The following is a 24,578-nucleotide window of genomic DNA, read 5'->3' as shown; positions in this document are numbered from 1 at the left end:
TCTTCAATGTATATCATGACCAGTTGGGACACTTTGGAGTCCACAAGACCGAAGCTACTGTCAGGCGAAGATTCTATTGGATCAGAATGCGGAGCGACATTAAGAAATGGTGCAGTGAGTGTGCAGTCTGTAACGTCACCAGGAATATGCGCATGGATGCAAGAGCACCCCTTCATTCCATCCAGAGTGAAAGGCCTAACCAGTTGGTCGCGCTAGACCATGTCAAACTGTTTCCTACCCGGTCCGGGTATACCTATGCTCTCATCATGGTGAATCATTACTCCAAATGGGTTGACATAGTTAGAGATGAGCGAATTTTTAGAAAAATTCGATTGGGCCGATTCGCCAAATTTTCCGAAAAAATTGGGTTTGGTCCAAATTTGTTTGTGGTGAATTGCTATTAAAAACGGCTATTTCTGTCCTACAAAGGGCCTCAATAGGGGTGTAGAACACAGCCTTGCTGTAACACACATAGGGTGTGTGCTGGGTTAGTGAAATAATACTAGAAAAGCAGGATATAAAGAAATGAAGGATATCCAGCTCACCTTGCAAGCCAAACCCCTGCCGCACGGAACTGTGTGAACCAGCACCACGGTAATGTAGAGAAAAATGGAAGATCCAGCACAGGGTAACGTGCAAATAAAATCGAATTTATTTCAAAATCAAGCCACAGGACAGCAGGCCACAAGGACACAAACCTTGTGTCCTGCTGTCCTGTGGCTTGATTTTGAAATAAATTCGATTTTATTTGCACGTTACCCTGCGCTGGATCTTCCATTTTTCTCTAGAAAAGCAGGATGTCCAGCGCCAACTCGTGAACAGAACTTCTTTATTCAGTTGCCATAGAAAACATAACATGGACTCAAGTAACGTGACGCCCTAATATATGCAATAGGAAAGTGACGTTCACGGGCAGTAAATTAAATAATTATACTGGACTTGACATATTGTGCAATTATTTAATATACAGAGTCAGGGTCATTCCCCTAAGATTTTTTTTGCTTTTCCCTGCTGTGTCCGGTGTTTATAGAAATATAATGTGCACCTATTATATTTGGTGCGAGACGGAATTAATGTATTATGTCACACCAGAACACCATGGTTTAGCAGTTGTTGTTGTTTTTATGTTTTGTTATTATGATAGATGTTTTTTATGGCATGTTTTTTTCTATTTCTATTTGTGCTACATATGTTTTAAACAAGTATATGTAATTTTATGTGCAGGTGTTTTGTGACGTATCCCAGGCACTGCCAGTGAACATCACTTCCCTACTGCACATATAAGCGATCCAAGTGTGTGTAACAAGTGTATGAATAAGGCCTTCCGGGGCCAAAACACGTCCCGTTACTTGAGTCCATGTGATGTTTCCTATGGCAACTGAATAAAGAAGTTCTGTTCACGAGTTGGCGCTGGACATCCTGCTTTTTTTCTATTTTGGTGTGGACGAGTCCAAGTCCAGTCCAGGTGCCTATACATGGGTAAGCTGGACTACATTGTTATCTTCAGTGACATGCAGATCAGAGGCGTCGCTATTAGAATCACTGTAGCGACATAATGACAGAGCCTGGAGGTGGCATCAGTATGAGGAGACCATATAGTGGCTGAATGACACAGTGTGGAGGTGGGGCAGCATGAGGAGAACATATAGTGGCTGAATGACACAGCATGGAGGTGGCGGCAGCATGAGGAGAACATATAATGGCGGAATGACACAGCCTGGAGGTGGCGAAAGCATGAGGAGAACATATAGTGGCTGAATGACACAGCCTGGAGGTTGCGGCAGCATGAGGAGACTATATAGTGGTTGAATTACACAGCATGGAGGTGGCAGCAGCATGAGGAGAACATATGATGGCAGTATGAGACAGCTTGGAACTGGCATCGGCATGAGGAGAACATATGGTGGCAGAATGAGACAGCCTGGAGGTGGCAGCAGCAGCATCAGAAGTCCTGAAAGTGACCCAGTGACAGAATGGTGTGGTGGGTGCCAATATTAGTACCCGTGACGAAGGTGGCTGAAAAAAGGAGAACTTGGCATCAGATGTGTGGCATCAGGCGGTTGGCAGGATCAGAATAGTAGCTGAGGCAGGTAGGCAGAAGAAAATGGTCTCTTTTCTAAAAGTGTTAGTGTGCACAAGTAAGTATTGAGGATATACATTATGTAAAACTTTTAATAATATGCTTAGGATAAAATATATGGACCCCATTTTTTTTTTAATCAAACAAAAAGAAAGGTGTGCAAAAAACACCATGTGCCACTTACACCACCAAGTAATGATGTGATGCAAAGACCTCTAAAAGGTTAACATAAAATGTCTAGCATAAAACGTTTAGCATAAACTTAATACAGTGTTCTGGGGAGAAGTGTTTTAAATGCCAAGGGACCCCAGTACCCAAGGCATTGGGCAGAGAGCCCCAGGCAACCCAATCCGCAAATGTCTGGTGTAAAGTATTAAGTCTAGTCATGTATAGTATATTACATGTATAGTCAAAATGTTGTGTTAATTATTATGCATAGTCAAGCATCATAAAATGCATAGTTATAGGTCCTTAAGTAAAGTTATCGGTACAAGTCATAGTCCTTATTAATCCTGTTCTCAGCTGAGCAACCAAAAATCTGAGCATGTATGGACAATTATGCAGAGGCTCTTACGTTCTCAGTTTTTTTGTTTTTTTTTCAAAACAAATTACCAGCCTGGAAATGGATGTTTGTTTGCAAAAATGCCCCAGGACTGCATCCAGCCACAAGGCCGCTTCGACCCTCAATCCTGACAGAGCCTGCGTTGAGGCCAACTTTCATTAAGTAGGGGGAGGGGTTTAATGTCCCAGTGCAGGACATGGTCCTGCACTACCCTTAGGCCCTGTCAGGTTGAGTCCCTCAGTGACTTGGGGCTCTCCTGCAGTGTCTCCCCGCTGTTACTTTAATGTTATTTATTGTATTATATGTATAGTCATTAGACTAATGTATAGCTAGTATAAAAGACCTTTGGAAGACTAATGTAATTTTCTAAAGGATCTGTGAGATGTTACATGTTATGGTTATGTTACCCAGAATCACCAGCTTAACACATGACCTGCAGCTTGACCTATGGGCTTCTGGTTCAGCCCCCCTTTATGAGGGGGCGGCCATTACAATTCTGTCTCTTCTACCAGAAAGCTGTGAGGTCCTTCTGTGTTCCTGGCCACCTCTCTGGGATTCTGGCTGAGCTGTAGAGACTATAACACCTATCTGACCTCAGTAAAGCCTCCGTTAAACCATAACCTGGTCATGGACTCTCATTTCACTCCCTAGCCATTGGAATAGCGGAGATATTGTTTGGGTGGTTCCCGATACCCAAAAACCACTCTGGCGTCATGAACATTAGGGGTTTATAACACCTTGCCCCTGGGGTTAATACCACCTGCCCCATCCACCTACACCACTACACCCCGTGGTCCTGCCATTCACCGTGGCTCACCACACTGTACTGATCCTGAGTTATAGCCTGTATTATACTCCAGAGCTGTACTCACTATTCTGGAAGTCAGCCATCCTGATGCGCTGCTGATAGAATACTTTTCATTTATAGCGATGCGGAGGCATATGATTATAGAAGTGCTGTAGGGGCCAGACATATAGATATATGTCTGATCCCCACAGCGCATCTATATACAGATGCAAGGAAAAGGGTAAAAATGGCGGATGGTGGAGGCGCTGCTCGTGTGGCATCAAGAATCGAGAATGCAGAGCGGCAACGGGATATCAATATATTTTATTTTGGTAGAAATGGACAACGCGTTTCGGCATACTTCTGATGCCTTTCTCAGGTCCAATAAAATTGCTAAAATAACAGACAACCAACTGTTGTAGTATTCATATAAGGTGGTAGTCTGACAGATACATATATACAGGACTGAACTAAATATGGCCAATTAATAATTTGTCAGTAAACATGAGACCAACGATTAGTTGATAAAAAAAAATGCACATATCATAAAATTAATGCGGCAACTATAATAATAAAAAAATATATATAATATATAATAAGAGGTATGGTAAAAAATGATAAATAAACATGAATGGGCTAATAAACATGACTGAATTGTGAACAATTCAATGCGTGTGGTCCACATATGGCATTACTGAGGTTATACTTCCGAGATGGATATTATTAAACCCATTCATGAAAATACACCATTTCAATCGCAAAATATCTATAGACAGAAGAATAAAATCATATTCAAACCACATAAAGAATATTTAAATATACTAAGGTACATATACACTTGATGATGCTGGTGCACACAACAGTATGCAGGTAATGACGATAGGAGTAACAATAGAATTGGTATTGGGCAGTTATCATGTTCACAGTGACCTTACCATACTTCGTTGATGGTGAGCTCCGGAGCCCCGAGGACAGGTAAGTGATCGTCAGTGGAGCTCACGGAGCACCGTAAACGGCTATCCTGTGTCAGCTGAAGCAGTCTGCGCTGCCTGATAGCCGTTTATACGATGGCCCCGACATACAAAAGCATTGTATGTTGATGCTGCCTTCAACATGCGATGGCCTCTGAAATGATCGTATGTCGGGGCCATCGTAAGTTGGGGGGTCACTGTACTGTATATTGTACCACCATATAAACAGACTCCAATATAAGTCAGTGCATTGGCTTTTTTTTTTAATGAAAATGAACTAACACGACTAACATGACACAGGCATTTCATGTTTTGTATTCATCAAGTAAGTGTACATACATGGCAATTCTACAATGTAAATAGAAACAAATACTGCCCATGAGAGCCATGTCAAGGCTCATAGGTGCGGAGAAAAACAAACCTACCAATATTTGAAAATATCAAATGACAGGCGCCTATAAGTATCAACAATTGTCCTGTACATGTTAACAACAATTAGAAAACAACACAACTGTATAATATATAACTCATAAAATGAATATCGGCCATTTCTCCTAACTGAAGTATTATGGAGCTTATCTGGATCACAATGGCTATGTTTTTAAATTCCTATAGATGTAAACATGCATTTAATGCTACCACGAATAAAGATAAGTTAATTATAAAGTCACATTATTTGTTTGAAACACCTAGGGGAAATTTTATCTTTTTTAAAATAAAATTATTAAAGGGCTATTCTAGAATTTTTTTTTTTTATTTGACTATTCTACAGAGGCTGTAAAGTTAGTGTAGTTCATAATATAGTGTCTGTACCTGTGTGTTACGGTTTTCTCACAATGATGATTGTGATTTTCACCCCAATATTTATTTTTAACAGCATACAAAATGACTGTTATCTAAGATTTTTCCCAGGTTGCAATGCAGCCAAGACCTGACTCACTAGTCAGCTGATGACAGGGAGCCTGTCTGCTGCAATGGGTGGAGCGATGTCTTGGTGGGAGAGAGATCAGTGTGCAACTAATGCAACAGCTGTAGGCGCCCTGATTGAAAACCACAGGTCTTTTGAGTGGATGCAGCTCATTTATGTTTCAATGGGTGGGGTGGCTGATATGTGGGAGGGAGGAAAATGGAATTTGGGATTTGTAGTCAAAAAAAGAAAAGTCAAACAGGAAATACCAGTTCACAAAAAGCTAGCCACAGTGTTCTGGTAATCTCACAACATAGTCATTTAGCCCCAAGACAAGCGCAGATCCTTCCTGAGCATGTCCATTACTGCCTACCAGGTACATACTAAAATCCCCTTATGGTGGAGAACCCCTTTAATATTGCTGCTTCACGAGGAATTGAGTTTTTGAGTAGGAGAAAATAGGAAAGGTGAATTTTCTGAAGATGAATTAAATTATATGGTGAAAAGTCTGAGGATTGTTTCAATGAATGAGAATCACAAATTAATTCAATTTAGCCCCTTAAGGACCCAGCCCATTTTCACCTTAAGGACCCGAGCATTTTTTGCACATCTGACCACTGTCACTTTAAGCATTAATAACTCTGGGATGCTTTTACTTTTCATTCTGATTCCGAGATTGTTTTTCCGTGACATATTCTACTTTATGTTTGTGGTAAATTTTCGGAGATACTTGCATCATTTCTTGGTTAAAAATTCCAAAATTTGATGAACAATTTTAAAATTTAGCATTTTTTTTTTATTTTGAAACATTCTGCTTATAAGGAAAATAGACATTCCAAATAAATTATATATTGATTCACAAATACAATATGTCTACTTTATATTTGCATCATAAAGTTGACATGTTTTTACTTTTTGAAGACATCAGAGGGCTTCAAAGTTCAGCATAAATTTTCCAATTTTTCACAAAATTTTCTAAATCTGAATTTTTCAGGGACCAGTTCAGTTTGAAGTGGATTTGAAGGGCCTTCATATTAGAAATACCCCATAAATTTCCCAATAATAAAAACTGTACCCCTCAAAGTATTCAAAATGAGAAAGTGTGTTAACCCTTTAGAGGTTTCACAGGAATAGAAGCAAAGTGAAGGAGAAAATTCTAAATCTTCATTTTTTACACTCGCATGTTCTTGTAGACCCAGTTTTCTGAATTTTTACAAGCGGTAAAAGGAGAGAAATCTCCCTAAAATTCGTAACCCAATTTCTCTTGAGTAAGGAAATACCTCATATGTGTATGTTAAGTGTTCTGTGGGCGCAGTAGAGGGCTCAGAAGGGAAGGAGCAACAATGGGATTTTGGAGAGTGAATTTTTCTGAAATGGTTTTTGGGGGGCATGTCTCATTTAGGAAGCCCCCATGGTGCCAGAACAGAAAACAAAACAAAAAGACAAGTGGCATACTATTTTGGAAACTACACCCCTCAAGTGACCCTATTTTGGAAACTACACCCCTTACAGAATGTAACAAGGGGTGCAGTGAGCATTTACACCCCACTGACGTTTGACAGATCTTTGGAACAGTGGGCTGTGCAAATGAAAAATGCAAAATCTGAGGAGGCACAGTTTGGAGACCACTATATGGTGGTCTCTAAACTGTAGCCCTCCAGATGTTGCAAAACTACAATTCCCAGCATCGCCAGACAGTCAGGGATGCTGGGCATGTAGTTCTGCAATATCTGGCCCTTCATATGTTGCAGAACTACAACTCCCAGCATGCCTGGACAGTCTGGGCATGCTTGGAGTTGTAGTTTTGCAACATCTGGAGGGCTACAGTTTGGAGACCACTACTTAGTGGTCTCCAAACTGTTCTTCCCAAGTTGTTGCATAACTACAACTCCTAGCATGCCCAGACTTTCCAGGCATGCTGGGAGTTGTAGTTCTGCAACATCTGAAGGGCCAGATATTCCAGAACTACACGCCCAGCATCCTTGACTGTCTGGCCATGCTGGGAATTGTAGTTTTGCAACAGCTGTAGGCACACTGGTTGGGAAACACTGTGCTAGAGTCTGTTTCCTAACTCAGTGATTCCAACCCGTGTGCCTCCAGCTGTTGCAAAACTACAACTCTCAGAATGCACTGATAGGCCATACATGCTAGGAGTTGTAGTTTTGCAACAGCTGGAGGCGCATTGGTTGGAATCACTGAGCTAGAGTCTGTTTTCTAACTCAGTGGTTCCCCACCAGCGTGCCTACAGCTGTTGTAAAACTACAATTCCCAGCATGTGCGGTCTGTCAGTGCATTCTGGGAGTTGTAGTTTTGTAACAGCTGAAGGTTTGGGGTGCCCCCACCATGTGAATGTACAGGGTACATTCACACGGGCGGGTTTACAGTAGGTTTCCTTCTACAAGTTTGAGCTGCAGCAAATTTCCCGCCGCAGCTCAAACTCCCAGCGGAAAACTTACTGTGAATCCCCGCCTGTGTGAATGTACCCTAAAAACACTACACTATACTACACTACCAAATAATAAAAAGTAAAACACTATACACATATACACCCCCTTACATACCCCCCCCCCCCCCTAAATAAAAATGAAAAAAAGTCACATACGGCTATGTTTCCTAAAGGGAGCCTCCAGCTGTTGCAAAACCACAACTCCCAGTATTGCCGGACAACCATAGACTGTCCTGGCAGGCTGGGAGTCTTGCAACAGCTGGAGGCACCCTGTTTGGGAAACACTGCTGTAGGGTTTTACTGTAGGTAACCGGGTCCGCCCCTATTGCAAATTACTTATTTAGGCCTCAAATGCGCATGGCGCTCTCTCACTTCAGAGCCCTGTCGTATTTCAAGGCAACAGTTTAGGGCCACATATGGGGTATTTCCGTACTCGGGAGAAATTGCACTACAAATTTTGGGGCGATTTTTCTCCTTTTACCCCTTATGAAAAGGTAAAGTTGGGGGCTACATCAGCATGTTAGTGTAAAAAAAATTAAAAATGTTTACACTAACATGCTGGTGTTGCCCCATACTTTTCATTTTCACAAGAGGTAAAAGGAGAAAATGACCCCCAAAATTTGGAACCCAATTTCTTCTGAGTACGGAAATACCCCATATGTGGACGTAAAATGCTCTGCGGACGAACTATATGGCTCAGAAGTGAGAGAGGGGTGGCTGATCGTAACAGCGGTTCTGACATGAACACAAAAAAAAAAAAAACACCCACATGTGACCCCATTTTGGAAACTACACCCCTCGCGGAACGTAACAAGGGGTATAGTGAGCCTTAACACCCTTCAGGTCTTTGACAAATTTTCGTTAAAGTTGGACATGAAAATAAAAAATTTGGTGTTTTCCCCCTGAAATGTTGGCGTTACCCCAAATTTTTCATTTTCTCAAGGTGTAATAGGAAAAAAGCCCCCCAAAATTTGTAACCCCATTTCTTCTGAGTATATAAATACCCCATATGTGGAAGTAAATTGCTCTGCGGGCGAACTACAATGCTCAGAAGAGAAGGAGCGCCATTGGGCTTTTTGAGAGAGAATTAGGCTGGAATTGAAGGCTGTGTGTGTGTTTACAAAGCCCCCATGGTGCAAGAACAGTAGACCCCCTCCACATGTGTCCCCATTTTAGAAACTACACCCCTCACGGAATGTAACAAGGGGTACAGTGAGCATTTACGCCCCACAGGTGTCTGACAGAGTACGGAAATACCCCATATGTGGGCGTAAAATGCTCTGCGGACGAACTATATGGCTCAGAAGTGAGAGAGGGGTGGCTGATCGTAACAGCGGTTCTGACATGAACACAAAAAAAACACACCCACATGTGACCCCATTTTGGAAACTACACCCCTCGCGGAACGTAACAAGGGGTATAGTGAGCATTAACACCCTTCAGGTCTTTGACAAATTTTCGTTAAAGTTGGACATGAAAATAAAAAATTTGGTGTTTTTCCCCTGAAATGTTGGCGTTACCCCAAATTTTTCATTTTCTCAAGGTGTAATAGGAAAAAAGCCCCCCCAAATTTGTAACCCCATTTCTTCTGAGTATATAAATACCCCATATGTGGAAGTAAAGTGCTCTGCGGGCGAACTACAATGCTCAGAAGAGAAGGAGCGCCATTGGGCTTTTTGAGAGAGAATTAGGCTGGAATTGAAGGCTGTGTGTGTGTTTACAAAGCCGCCATGGTGCAAGAACAGTAGACCCCCTCCACATGTGTCCCCATTTTAGAAACTACACCCCTCACGGAATGTAACAAGGGGTACAGTGAGCATTTACGCCCCACAGGTGTCTGACAGAGTACGAAAATACCCCATATGTGGGCGTAAAATGCTCTGCGGACGAACTATATGGCTCAGAAGTGAGAGAGGGGTGGCTGATCGTAACAGCGGTTCTGACATGAACACAAAAAAAAACACACCCACATGTGACCCCATTTTGGAAACTACACCCCTCGCGGAACGTAACACGGGGTATAGTGAGCCTTAACACCCTTCAGGTCTTTGACAAATTTTCCTTAAAGTTGGACATGAAAATAAAAAATTTGGTGTTTTTCCCCTGAAATGTTGACGTTACCCCAAATTTTTCATTTTCTCAAGGGGTAATAGGAAAAAAGCCCCCCAAAATGTGTAACCCCATTTCTTCTGAGTATATAAATACCCCATATGTGGAAGTAAAGTGCTCTGCGGGCGAACTACAATGCTCAGAAGAGAAGGAGCACCATTGGGCTTTTTGAGAGAGAATTAGGCTGGAATTGAAGGCTGTGTGTGTGTTTACAAAGCCCGCATGGTGCAAGAACAGTAGACCCCCTCCACATGTGTCCCCATTTTAGAAACTACACCCCTCACGGAATGTAACAAGGAGTACAGTGAGCATTTACGCCCCACAGGTGTCTGACAGAAGTTTTGAACTGTCGTCCATAAAAATTGAAAATGAAATTTTTCATTTGCACAGCCCACTGTTCCAAATATCTGCCAAATGCCAGTGGGGTATAAATGCTCACTGCACCCATTATTAAGTTCTGTGAGGGGTGTAGTTTCCAAAATAGTATGCCATGTGTCTTTTTTTTTACTGTTCTGGCATCATGGGGCTTCCTAAATGCGACATGCTCCCAAAAACCATTTCAGCAAAATTCACTCTCCAAAAGCCCAATGTTGCTCCTTCCCTTCTGAGCCCTCTAGTGCACCCACAGAGCACTTTACATACACATATGAGGTTTTTCCTCACTCGAGAGAAATGGGGTTACAAATTTTGTGAGGCATTTTCTCTATTACTACTCTATTATCTATTACTCCTTGTGAAAATGAAATGTTTGGGGTAACACCAGCATTTCAGTGTTAAAAATCAAATTTTTAATTTTCACATCCACTTTAACGAAAGTTTGTCAATCACCTGTGGGGTGTTAAGGCTCACTGTACCCCTTGTTACATTCCTTGAGGGGTGTAGTTTCCAAAATAGTATGCCATGTGGGTATTTTGTGCTGTTCTGGCACCATAGGGGCTTCCTAAATGCCACATGCCCCCCAAAAACCATTTCAGCAAAATTTGCTTTCCTAAAGCCAAAGCTCCTTCTCTTCTGAGCATTGTAGTTCGCCCACAGAGCATTTTGCGCCCTAACATGGGGTATTTTCATACTCAGAAGAGATCGGGTTACAAATTTTGTGGGGCATTTTCTCCCATTACCCTTTGTAAAAATGGTAAATTTGGGGGAAAAACTGCACTTTAGTGAAAAAAAATGTTTTCATTTACATATCCGACTTTAACGAAAAGTCGTCAAACACCTGTGGGGTTTTAAGGCTCACTGGACCCCTTGTTACGTGCCTTGAGGGGTGTAGTTTCCAAAATAGTAGGCCATGTGTTTTTTTTTTTTTTTTTTTTTGCTGTTCTGGCACATAGGGGCTTCCTAAATGTGACATCCCCCCCCCAAAACCATTTCAGAAAAATTCACTCTCCAAAATCCCATTGTTGCTCCTTCCCTTCTGTGCCCTCTACTGCGCCCTCCGAACACTTGACATACACATATGAGGTATTTCCTTACTCGAGAGAAATTGGGTTACAAATTTTGGGGGGCTTTTTCTCCTTTTACCCCTTGTAAAAATTAAAAAACTGGGTCTACAAGAACATGCGAGTGTAAAAAATTATGATTTTGAATTTTCTCCTTCGCTTTGCTGCTATTTCTGTGAAACACCTAAAGGGTTAACAAACTTTCTGAATGTCATTTTGAATACTTTGAGGGGTGCAGTTTTTATAATGGGGTAATTTATGGGGTATTTCTAATATGAAGCCCCTTCAGATCCACTTCAAAACTGAACTGGTCCCTGAAAAATTCCGATTTAGAAAATTTTGTGAAAAATTGGAAAATTGCTGCTGAACTTTGAAGCCCTCTGATGTCTTCCAAAAGTAAAAACATGTCAACTTTATGATGCAAACATTAAGTAGACATATTGTATATGTGAATCAATGTATCATTTATTTGGAATGTCTGTTTTCCTTACAAGCAGAGAGCTTCAAAGTTCGAAAAATGCTAAATTTTCTATTTTTTTTAATAAAATTTTAGAATTTTTCACCAAGAAATGATGCAAGTATCGACAAAAATTTACCACTAACATGAAGTAGAATATGTCACGAAAAAACATTCTCAGAATCAGAATGAAAGGTAAAAGCATCCCAGAGTTATTAATGCTTAAAGTGACAGTGGTCAGAATTGCAAAAAATGCTACCGTCCCTAGGGTTATAATGGGCTCCGTCCCCAAGGAGTTAAGTACCAGGGACCCAGGGCATACCCGTACGCCCTAGGTCCTTTAAGGGGTTAAAGGTATTTATAGACTATATTATACACCTGAAAGTCTTTTTAAAAGTGGTTAGAGAACTTCTGCTGATTGTCCTCGGTGTGGAATGAGTTATGCAGGATTTGAACATCTCTTATGGTAATGTGTGCATGTAAAAACCCTTTGGCATGCAATTATTAATACAATTCCAGATTGCATTAGTGTAAATTTGTAAGTTAATCTTACTATGGTTATCCTGGGCAATATGAAGGGAATTGAAGTCTTAAAGCGTAAATTGGTTTCTAAACTTGTCTTTTTAGGGGTCTTATTAATAGCTAGGAACTGCTTTGGTGGGAAAATTCCACCCATTAACCCCTTAAGGACGCAGCCCTTTTTCACCTTAAGGACTGAGCCCTTTTTCGCAATTATGACCACCGTCACTTTACGAATTAATAACGTGAAAACGCTTTCACCGAATAGTCTGATTCTGAGATTGTTTTTTCGTGACATATTGTACTTTATTTTGGTGGTAAATTTTTTGCCTTATTTGCATCCTTTTTTGGTGAAAAATCCCCAAATTTCATGAAAATTTTAAAAATTTTGCATTTTTGTAACTTTGAAGCTCTCTAATTGTAAGGAAAATGGATATTCCAAATACATTTTATTTTTCTTCACAAACACAATATGTCCACTTTATGTTGGCATCATAAAATGGACATACTTTTGCTTTTTGAAAAAATTTGAGGGTTTCAAAGTAGAGCAGCAATTTTCAAAAATGTCATAAAAATAGCTAAATCTGAAGGGACAGATGTTACAGAACTACAACTCCCAGCATGCCTGGGTAGTCGAGGCATGCTGAGCGTTGTAGTTTGGCAACATCTGGAGGGCTACTGTTTGGGCACCACTGTAACAGTGGTCTCCAAACTGTGACCCTCCAGATGTTGCAAAACTACAACTCCCAGCATGCTGGGAGTTGCAGTTTGGCCCCCCTAGTGGTTGCCACTGTAAAGATCGATTTACTTTCACTTTCAATTCCCCCCCCCCCCCACTGTCGATTCCCTACCTGAGCAAAGATCCAGCAGGCTCCAGCGAAGATCCCAGGTCCCCAGGCATCTTCTCCTGCAGGTACGGCCTCCATCTTCTTCCCAGAGCCCCTCGACATCCAGGGGTGGGCATAACGGGGGGTTGCCCCTGTCCTGCGCTGCCAATGGTCAGAACTCCGTTCTGACTAATGCCAGGGGATAGGAGGAGATCGCAGCTTTGCGACCTCACTCCTATCCTTTAAGCTGATCGGGGCTGTTGCTGACAGCTCCGATCAGCCCTATTTTCCGGTGGATCGGGTCACCAGAGACCCGATCAGCCCGGAATTGGAGAAAATCGCATGTCTGAATTGACATGCGATTTTCTCCGATCGCCGACATGGGGGGGTCTCAGGACCCCCCTGGGCGATGTGCCAGGGTGCCTGCTGAATGATTTCAGCAGGCATCCGGCTCCGGTGCCCAACCGGCTAGCGGTGGGGACCGGATTTCCCACGGGCGTATGGATACGCCCTCGGTCCTTAAGGACTCGGAATGCAGGGCGTATCCATACGCCCTGTCTCCTGAAGAGGTTAAGGTATGGGAACAGTTAGTGGATAGAGTAAAAAAACAAAAACGATATTACTAATAAAGTTACTAAAAATAAAATACAAATTAACCCCTTAAGGACACAGGGCGTATCCATACGCCCCCGTTTCCAAGTCCTTAAGGACACAGGGCGTATGGATACGCCCTGCGCATTTCCGGCCCCAGCCGCTAGCTGGAGCGGAGCCGGTGCCGGATGCCTGCTGAAATCGTTCAGCAGGCATCCCAGCATATCGCCCAGGGGGGTCATTATGTCCCCCCATGTCGGCGATGGCCGCAGATTGCTGGACAATTCAGTCCAGTGACCTGCGGCGGATTCCGGGTCAATCGGGTCTCCAGTGACCCGGTGACCCGGAATTACAGAGACGGCCCTGAACAGCCATAACCAGCAGGGGTGAGGTGGCACTGGTGCCACCTCACGATCGCCCTGATTCGTCGGCCGGTTTCCCGGCCGACCAATCAGGGCGCCTGCTGCGGGTGTCACTCCCGCAACCGGCTCCGCCCCTCTTCCGGAGGTCGTGAGCGGGTGCGGGAAGAAGACCCCCGGAGCTGAGGACTCCGATCCCAGGCGTCCCTGTTGGGATCGGGGCCCCAGGAGCGACGGCGGTGGCGGCGTGGAGTAGCAGTAGGAGGTGAGTGACAGCCTCCTGCTGTTGCTTAGCAACAGCTCCCAGCATGCAAAAAGGGCTTTTTGAAAAAATTAGAGGGCTTCAAAGTAGAGCAGCAATTTTCAAAAATGTCATAAAAATAGCTAAATCTGAAGGGACAGATGTTACAGAACTACAACTCCCAGCATGCCTGGGTAGTCGAGGCATGCTGAGAGTTGTAGTTTGGCAACATCTGGAGGGCTACTGTTTGGGCACCACTGTAACAGTGGTCTCCAAACTGCTGGGAGCTGTAGTTATGCAACAGCAGGAGGCAGACCACCACAACTCCCAGCATTCCCTTATGGGCATGCTGGGACTTATAGTTTTGCAACAGCTGGAGGCACATTTTTTCTATGGAAAAGTGTACCTTCAGCTGTTGTAGAACTACAACTCCCAGCTTGCATCAGCTAAAGTGCATGCTGGGAGTTCTAGTGGTGCATCTGCTGGTTGCATAACTACAACTCCCAGCATGCCCGTTGGCTGACGGTGACTGCTGAGAGTTGTAGTTTTGCTACAGCTGGAGGCACACTGGTTGTGAAACACTGAGTTAAGTAGCAAACCAGTGTGTCTCCAGCTGTTGCATCAATACAATCCCCAGCCAAAGTAGTATGCCTCCAGCTGTTGCATAACTACAAGTCCCAGCATGCCCTTCCGCTGTTCATACATGCTGGGGGTTGTAGCTTTTGCAACAGCTGAAGGCACACTGGTTGCAAAACACTGAGTTTGTTACCAAACTCTGTGTTTCACAACCAGTGTGCCTCCAGCTGTTGCAAAACTACAACTCCCAGCATGCACTGATAGACCGTACATGCTGGGAGTTGTAGTTTTGCAACAGCTGGAGGTATTTCCCCCCCCCCCCAATGTGAACGTACAGGGTACACTCACATGGGTGGAGGTTTACAGTAAGTATCCGGCTGCAAGTTTGAGCTGCGGCAAATTTTCTGCCGCAGCTCAAACTGCCAGCGAGAAACTACTGTGAACCCCCCCCCGTGCGACTGTACCCTAAAAGCACTACACTACACTACACTAACACAAAATAAAATAAAAAGTAAAAAACACTACATATACACATACCCCTACACAGCCCCCCTCCCCTCTCCAATAAAAATGAAAAACTTCTGGTACGCCACTGTTTCCAAAACGGAGCCTCCAGCTGTTGCAAAACAACTACTCCCAGTATTGCCAGATAGCCACTGACTGTCCAGGCATGCTGGAAGTTTTAGAACAGCTGGAGGCACCCTGTTTGGGAATCACTGGCGTAGAATACCCCTATGTCCACCCCTATGCAATCCCTAATTTAGGCCTCAAATGCGAATGGCGCTCTCACTTTGGAGCCCTGTCGTATTTCAAGGCAACAATTTAGGGTCACATATGGGGTATCGCCGTACTCGGGAGAAATTGTGTTACAAATTTTGGGGGGTATTTTCTGCTATTACCCTTTTTAAAAATGTAAAATTTTTGGGAAACCAAGCATTTTAGGTGAAAAACATTATTTTTTTACATATGCAAAAGTTGTGAAACCCCTGTGGGGTATTAAGGTTCACTTTACCCCTTGTTTCGTTCCCCAAGGGGTCTAGTTTCCAAATTGGTATGCCATGTGGTTCTTTTTTTGCTGTCCTGGCACCATAGGGGCTTCCTAAATGCGGCATGCCCCCAGAGCAAAATTTCCTTCAAAAAAGCCAAATGTGACTTCTCCTCTTCTGAGACCTGTAGTGCGCCAGCAGAGCACTTTTCACCCCCATATCGGGTGTTTTGTGAATCGGGAGAAATTGGGCTTCAAATTTTGTGGGGGTATTTTCTGCTATTACCCTTTTTAAAAATGTAAAATTTTTGGGAAAACAAGCATTTTAGGTAAAAAATTTTTTTTTTTTTACATTTGCAAAATTGTTTCCAAAAGTTTCCAAAATGGTATGCCATGTGTTTTTTTTTTTTTGCTGTTTTGGCACCCTAGGGGCTTCCTAAAGATGACATGCCCCCCAAAAACCATTTCAGAAAAATGTTCTCTCCAAAATCCCCTTGTCGCTCCTTCGCTTCTGAGCCCTCTACTGCGCCCGCCAAACACTTTACATAGACATATGAGGTATGTGCTTACTCGAGAGAAATTGGGCTACAAATACAAGTAAAAATTTTCTCCTTTTACCCCTTGCAAAAATTCAAAAATTGGGTCTACAAGAACATGCGAGTGTAAAAAATGAAGATTTAGAATTTTCTCCTTCACTTTGCTGCTATTCCTGTGAAACACCTAAAGGGTTAAAACACTGACTGAATGTAATTTTGAATACTTTGGGGGTGTAGTTTTTATAATGGGGTAATTTATGGGGTATTTCTAATATGAAGACCCTTCAAATCCACTTCAAAACTGAACTGGTCCCTGAAAAATATCGAATTTGAAAATTTTGCAAAAAATTGGAAAATTGCTGCTGAACTTTGAAGCCCTCTGGTGTCTTCCAAAAGTAAAACCATGTCAATTTTATGATGCAAACATAAAGTAGACATATTGTATATGTGAACCAAAAAGAAATTTAATTTGAATATCCATTTTCCTTACAAGCAGAGAGCTTCAAAATTAGAAAATGCTAAATTTCCAAATTTTTCATCAAATTTACGGATTTTTCACCAAGAAAGGATGCAAGTATCGACAAAAATTTACCACTATGTTAAAGTAGAATATGTCACGAAAAAACAATCTCGGAATCAGAATGATAACTAAAAGCATTCCAGAGTTATTAATGTTTAAAGTGACAGTGGTCAGATGTTCAAAAAATGCTCTGGTCCTTAAGGTGAAAAAGGGCTCGGTCCTTAAGGGGTTAATTACTAAAAATATTGAGACTAATAATAAAGAGGGAGGAGGCAAGGAACAAAGAGCAGTATATATCGGGATAATTGGAGAGAATAGCTTAGAAATAAGGGAAAGGTAAATGGGAAAAGGAAAGAGAATATCAAGAAATAAGGGCAGCTTTTTTTATGTGTTTTTTTCCTGTCCTGTGGGGTTGGGGTGGGGGAGGGGGTTATAAGAGGTATGTCTCACCATTTTATTGGAGAACTATGTGGTATGTAATATGCTGCTATGTCGGTGCTATATTTCGGCTACCGTGTTTTACCACATATTTATGTTTGTATACAAGTTTAACTTTATGTATATATAAATATATATATATATATATATATATATATATATAATATAATATGGATGCACTACTGTGGTAGATGTAAACAATACATTGGCTATCCCTCAACACTGATGTTAAAATTGAGACATTCGCCAGTGTATCCTTATATGAAGGACACACCAGAGCCCGCACACCAACGCCAAGGTTTCTCATTTTGGTGCGAGACCTAACGCTAGTCCTACCTGTGCTTGATAAACAGAACAGGGGCCAGTGGGCAATTACGGCAGCATTCGGCTGGCTCACAACTTCCTTCCAGATACCCTCCAGTGTTACTACGCACACATGCAATGGGAGGAGGGAGGCAAGCTGCAAGCCCCACCTGAGTTGGCTATTATGGGTGCCTGGCCTCACAGGTGCTTCCTTAATGCTGCCTGGTAGATATTCAAGGCGCATTAATGTTGGAGTTTACACACCTCCAAATTTAAAATTTAAACAAACAACAAAAAACGTGGTTTCAAATGGCTGGAAGTGCTCAACCCCAAATGCGGCTGTGCATTTATACTGGGGGAGCAGATCCTGCCCTTGTAGTCCGTTGCTAGGGGCGATCCCCAGCATAAAAATGCATACAATGGAGGATGCCTGCAGCGGACTACAAGTGCCACAATAGAATCCTACACCAGATAAACGGTGTGGATATGTAACAGTTAGAATATTCTAACTGTTACATATCCACACCGTTTATCTGGTGTAGGATTCTATTGTGGCACTTGTAGTCCGCTGCAGGCATCCTCCATTGTATGCATTTTTATGCTGGGGATCGCCCCTAGCAACGGACTACAAGGGCAGGATCTGCTCCCCCAGTATAAATGCACAACCGCATTTGGGGTTGAGCACTTCCAGCCATTTGAAACCACGTTTTTTGTTGTTTGTTTATATATATATATATATATATATATATATATATATATATATATATAAATTAATGTAATTTTGTATGGATGTATTTTATGTATATAATGTATCTAATTGATTGTAATAATAAAAAAAAATTATCTAAACGCAAAAAAAATCCTATGGATGTGAATTTTGGAAATTACATAAAGGCAAATTATAGCCTCAAAAGCCCCCAAATGGATATCAGATATGTAGACAGCATTTACAATAAAATGAGAATATTTTTCTTTTTTTTGGTCAATAAAATGTGAATACAAAGGCATGCAAGAAAATAATCCAGAAAACAGCTGCTATCTTGGATAGGTGGCAAAGAGCCTAGAATGTGCTATTCTTAGATCAGGAAAATAGAAGAAGGTCAGGTTACACTGAACTTGTCATCGTAATCTCCTTTAAAATCAGAAATGGCTGAAGGTCAGAAAGAACCTTTGGAAATGTATATGTACTGTATACACCCAAGGTAGTTTCATTAATACTGTAAATAAACATAATAGGACACATTACCAAAAGCAATGGTATTAACAAGAACTCACATATCCTTTAGTATCAATACTATGGAATTTGGTCTGTTGAATAGGATGATAGGATTTTCGGGTTCACACGGCAGAATTCCACATAAATCTTCTGCACAGACATTCTGCAGCAGCAGAGTCCCAATGATTTCAATGGAATTCTGCTGCCTTGTTTACACAGCAGAATTTCTGCAGCTCATGTTAGCCACAAAAATCCTGATTCCAGCATCCACGAAACCATGCAACACGTTCAATGCATTGCTGTCTATTAGACGCGCCTTCATGAGCAGTCCTAGTGCTGGCATGTTTTGCCGGAGCTCCACTGTGTATGGTATGTCCGCTTGGAAATTTTCAGTTCGGACATTCCACCTTGTGAACATAGCCATAACCTATTGTGAACATAGCCATAACTTATTGTGAACATAGCCATAACTTATTGTGAACATAGCCATAACTTTTTTTCTTGTTGTAAAAGCAAATGGAGACATCGACAGATTTTTCACACGGCAGAATGTTCCAGCTGAATTCCGCAGGATTTCCATTGATTTCAGTAGAAATCTTCTGCACTGTGCACACGACAACATTTTCTGTTCACATGACGAAATCCCAATCCCGGTGAAAGCAGAAAGAATAGACTTGCCCATTTCCGAGCGGTCCAAGCACCCGCCGGATTATTAAAATGTGCGGGATGTCCGCCTGTGTGTTTCGGAGATCTTCGATCGTGTGAACCTGGCCTTAGACAACCCAAGCTGTACACAATTGCCTATACACACGCCTTGGTAATCCTGCAGGGAGGGAAACACTGAAGATCACTAGACCATTCATGCAGCCTTTTGCTGCACATCCCCCATTACGAGGGGAGATGAACAAGGATTGGCTGATACTTTTTTAATGGATCAAAACAACCCAATCAGCTGATTAACAAGCTTGTTCTTACCATTACACAGGGCCGTACTACGCTGTTCCCTCACTACACCGATCTTCCACTACAGCCCATTACTTCTCCCCCCCCCCCCCACAGGCCTAGCTTATATCACAGCTAGGATATGGCTATAGTCTAGCTATAGCTAGATCTAAAGACTCACCCATCCTTGGCACACACGTCCACCAGAGATACACTGGCTGCACTTGAGGATTAATTAGGGCGCATGAGGCAGGGGGTCCCAAACTTTACTCATAGACACAGAGGTAAAACAAATAACATTACATTTTATTGAAATGATGATGCATTTCAGGTGTCCCAGCTCCCTTTGTCAAGACCGAAACGCGTTGTCACATTAATAAAATTTCATGTTATTTGTTTTACCTCTGTGTCCATGAAAAAAGTTTGGGACCCCCCGCCGCGTGTGCCCCAATAGACCCTCTTTTTTCCAGCAGCCTTCTGGATGTCCAGGCGGTTATCACTCTCTTCATATTGGATCCTTCTCTGATGGCGGCAGCCACGGCACATCTCTAACATGGATATAAGATAATCCAGTCCTCAAAGGTACATTTGAAAAAAAGAGAAAAGAGAGAATGGATCCAGAAAAATGTCAATTTATTAAATGATGCATAAAATATATGTAAAAAAAAATTAAGCCTCCTATCGCCTTAGCAGGGCCCTTGCATCGGCTCAAACGGAAATAATATGTGAAATGATAAAATGTGTAAAAATGAAAATACATTAAAATATGCTGATAATTGAGGCGTATATACCAACTGGAGTATAAGCTAACTGAGATGGATAGCAACGTAAAAGTTCGTTAGTGGTATAATGTAACAATTTAATATTTGGCAATAGTTCATAGAATAATTTGTTGGTAGTAAAGTGCAACAGTTTAGCAATAATGTAGTAGTGTTCGGTAATAGTTCATTAAAATAGTTTGTTGGTAGTATAGTGCAACAGTTCAATAATAGTAGTAACAGTTCAATAATAGAAGTAACAGTTCAATAATAGTAGTATTCATGCAACCAGGGATAACATCTTATTTTGGTGAATACTCGTTGGTGGTATAGTGACACTGGGATAATATGAGATTGGTGCACGGCACAACTCACTGACCGTAGGAGATGTAGAGGGATAGGCAGTCAGGGCTGGCACGGTGGCGTCCAGTACTAAGGAGTATGCCCGTCTATGTGATGCTGCAGGATCTCGGTCTCTAGGTTTAGTCTGCGGTGTTCGGCTGGCATGGGACAGCGTCCGACCTATGGGAAGGTGGTCGCCGAGGTGGTTGGCAGATGGAGATACAGGTGAGTCTTGTGCTGGTACGGGAGTGGACACCGGCGTCCTCGTGTCTTTGATGCGCTGCAAGCGATTCTACACTATAAATGAGGAATACAAGAAATATGAGGATCTGACTATGAAATGCCTAGACACACTAGAGAAAGAAATCACTCGGAAAAAATCCAAAAAACTTTCTTGGCAGATTAGAACTAATACACTTTTAACCAAACCTGAAACCTCAGGAGACACAATCCAAAATTGAACAAACTGAACCAAGATATAATATCACCGCACAAAACAGATTTACTCCCTACACTGAAACCAACAGAGATAATTTTTTAGGGATACAACATTGGAGATACCCCAGTCAATCACCGAACAATTATTATAGATCCAACCAACACTACAATCACCACCGCCCATACAGATCCTCCCCACACTCCCACAGATATCACTATCAACACCGACCCCACTACTCCCCACAATCTCATCACCCACTCAGAACACCAACCGCATCCTATCACCCACCAATACACAACCCAACACATCACTATGCCAAGAAACAATCTGTACAGGTAGATATTAATGCCATTCCCCTAATTCCCTTACTTCACACTCACACCCCCAACAAACAAAGAGGATACGAAGAAGACAGAAACGAAACACAGCCTCCACAAAAAATAGGGAAGATCAACTAGAAATATCAAATCTTATATTTAATTTAAGTTCCAACATTCTAACTGATACACAAAAAAGCTACTTAATAAAGGCTTAAAATTTGCACCTAGTCAACCTTTAAACAAATTTCATGCATACATCGGTATAGAGAAATATGTGAGGAGACTCTGTCTCAAAAAATACTTTATCAAACAACCAGTCACCACATGCATTACCCAACCCAGCAAATGCATCCACACTACATGCACTTTAAAATCCAAGTTTTACCCTAAAAATTAGGCCAGGCCCGATATCTCAACTTTCAAAAAAACTGTAGAATCTGACATTAGAAAACTCAAACCCAATCTGAAAAAGAATAACATTACTCACAAAAAAAAAATCTAAAAGACACGACCCAAGCCATAAATGTACTTGAAAACATCAAATGGGAATCTAATTACATACTTGCCTCTCTCGACGTAAGTTCCCTTTACACCATCATTAAACAAACAGATGGCCTAAACACCGTCAGACATTTTTTTAACAAAAGGAGACATCTTACCTGAACAAATTGATTTTATCTTACAGGCCATACACTTCATTTTAACTCATAATTATTTAAATTTTGAAAATGACTTTTATCTACAGTTAACTGGCACTGCCATGGGTGCGAAGTTCGTGCCCAGTTACGCTAATCTGTTCATGGCAGCCTGGGAAGAACAAATCATTATTCCCAGAATAGGCACGGACCTCGTACTATGGCGGAGCTACATAGATGACATTGTTTCTATCTGGAAAGGAATCAGAGTTCTTTTAGATAATTTTATCCAGGAAATCAACGCTAATGACTTAAATCTCAATTTTACACCTCATATCAGCACTGGCACTTTAGAATTTTTTAGGTATCTTGATTACCATCGATCCTCCCAAATTAATCTGCAGTACCTATTACAAGCCAGTTGCGAAAAATAGTTTTATTCTTTTTAACAGTTGCCATTTACCTAGATGGCTTTTAAATGTTACAGTGGGCCAATATTGCAGATTAAAGAGAAATTTCACTTTAAATACCTAGTTTAAAGAAGAGGCCCAAACTCTTACCGAGAAATTACTGGATAAAAATTACCCTAAAAATATTTTAGAAAAATCTTTTAACAAAATTTGTGCTTTGGATAGATCCTCATTTTTCAAAACCAATTGACCCAATCACCACTAAGGATGATCCTAAAATAATTCTACCTTTTAATAAAGATCACAAAAAAATAGAAATGATCATCAAGAAAAACTGGCACTTTTTATGTAATGATAAGATTATTGGGCAAGATATCCCCTTACACCCACCGATAGTATAGACCAAAGCTCTAAATTTGGGGATCCAGGTTGCCCCCACTATTAAACAGCCACCCACCTCCCACTTGTCAATCACATGGCTACAAACCAAAGGCTTCCATAGATTGGATGTAAAACCACACATTCCCCCCAAAAATCACTGAAGTCTCATCCACCTCTAATCAGTTCACATGTACGTGTGGCAAGCAATATATTGGCCGTACGAAAAAACAATTAAAACCCTGCATTGCCGAACATATTTACACACCACAATCAAGATCCATCTAATTTCTTTTTTGTAGCCATCCAAAATGTAAAAAAATGTCGGAGAGGTGGATTTTATCATCCGAATGTCCAAAGCTGAATCAAGAATGATTTTCGAGTTTAATTCATTAGTACCAAGAGGACTTAAAGGGGTTCTCCGGTGCTTACACATCTTAAGATGCCTGATCGCGGGAGTCCCGCCGCAGGGGACCCCCGGGATCTTGCACGAGGCACCCCATTTGTAATCAGTCTCCAGAGCGTGTTCGCTCCGGGTCTGATTAAGGACGACCACCAGGCCGACACCTCTGCCCTCGTGTGACGTCACGCTCCACCCCTCAATGCAAGTCTACGGGAGGGGGCATGACAGCTATCACGCCCCCTCCCTTAGGCTTGCATTGAGGGGCGGAGCGTGATGTCACACGAGGCGGAGGCGTGACGTCACTCGCCGCCGGCCTGGTGGTCGTCGGTAATCAGACCCGGAGCGAAAACGCTCCTGGGACTGATTACAAATGGGGTGCCGCGTGCAAGATCCCAGGAGTCCCCAGCGGCGGGACTCCCGCGATCAGGCATCTTATCCCCTATCCTTTGGATAGGGGATAAGATGTGTAAGCACCGGAGAACCCCTTTAATGCAAAATTCGAGATTTTTGGATTTCTCAGAAATTCAGCTTTCAGAAGTTAAAATATACATGTACATTTTTTTTATTTCATTTTTCTATTTCTTATTTTTCATTCTTTATTTATTTTTCTATCATCATTATTATTTCTGCATTCTGTTTCTATTTTATGTCTCTTTATCATCTCTCTAAATCTCCCATTTTCTTTCTTGGATCCAGTACTACTATCATTACAATATGCACCATTCCCGTGCTCCTTCCCATTTTTTCCAATTCTCCAAGAACACATCATCATTCTGAAACTATATAAAGAACATCAATTCTACCTACCAACTTACATATTGCTACTGAATAAAAGGCAGTGGCCTTGAAACGTGTCTAGAATTGATACCCGTTCACCTTTGCCACCCCTTAGCCTTTTTACCAACCACTGTGTCAGTATTTACAGTTGGAACAGCTGGATGCCCCCATTCTGGGACCACTACTATACGCAGGCTTGCAGCGCATCACAGACACGGGGTCGCTGGTATCCACTCCTGTACCAGCACAGGACTCACCCGTATCTCCATCTGCCAGCCACTACGGCGATCATTTGCCAACCACCT

The 24,578-nt window shown here is 42.0% G+C and overlaps 1 protein-coding gene and 1 long non-coding RNA gene across 5 annotated transcripts in view; one reads left to right on the top strand and one right to left on the bottom strand.

The window, feature by feature from the left end:
* Nucleotides 1-24,578, top strand: part of LOC130358413 (sarcolipin-like) — a 161,404-nt gene that overhangs the window by 102,279 nt on the left and 34,547 nt on the right. The gene's annotated exons all lie outside the window — the stretch shown is intronic.
* LOC130358415 (uncharacterized) overlaps nt 20,493-24,578 on the bottom strand; it is a 33,026-nt gene continuing 28,940 nt past the window's right edge. Inside the window, exon 4 of the long non-coding RNA XR_008889516.1 lies at nt 20,493-21,208. This is a non-coding gene — a long non-coding RNA (uncharacterized LOC130358415). The remainder of the gene's footprint in view (nt 21,209-24,578) is intronic.

Source organism: Hyla sarda, chromosome 2 (genome assembly GCF_029499605.1).
Source record: "Hyla sarda isolate aHylSar1 chromosome 2, aHylSar1.hap1, whole genome shotgun sequence".
NCBI classification, from domain to species: Eukaryota; Metazoa; Chordata; class Amphibia; order Anura; family Hylidae; genus Hyla; species Hyla sarda.
This window is presented reverse-complemented; position numbering and strand designations above follow the sequence as displayed.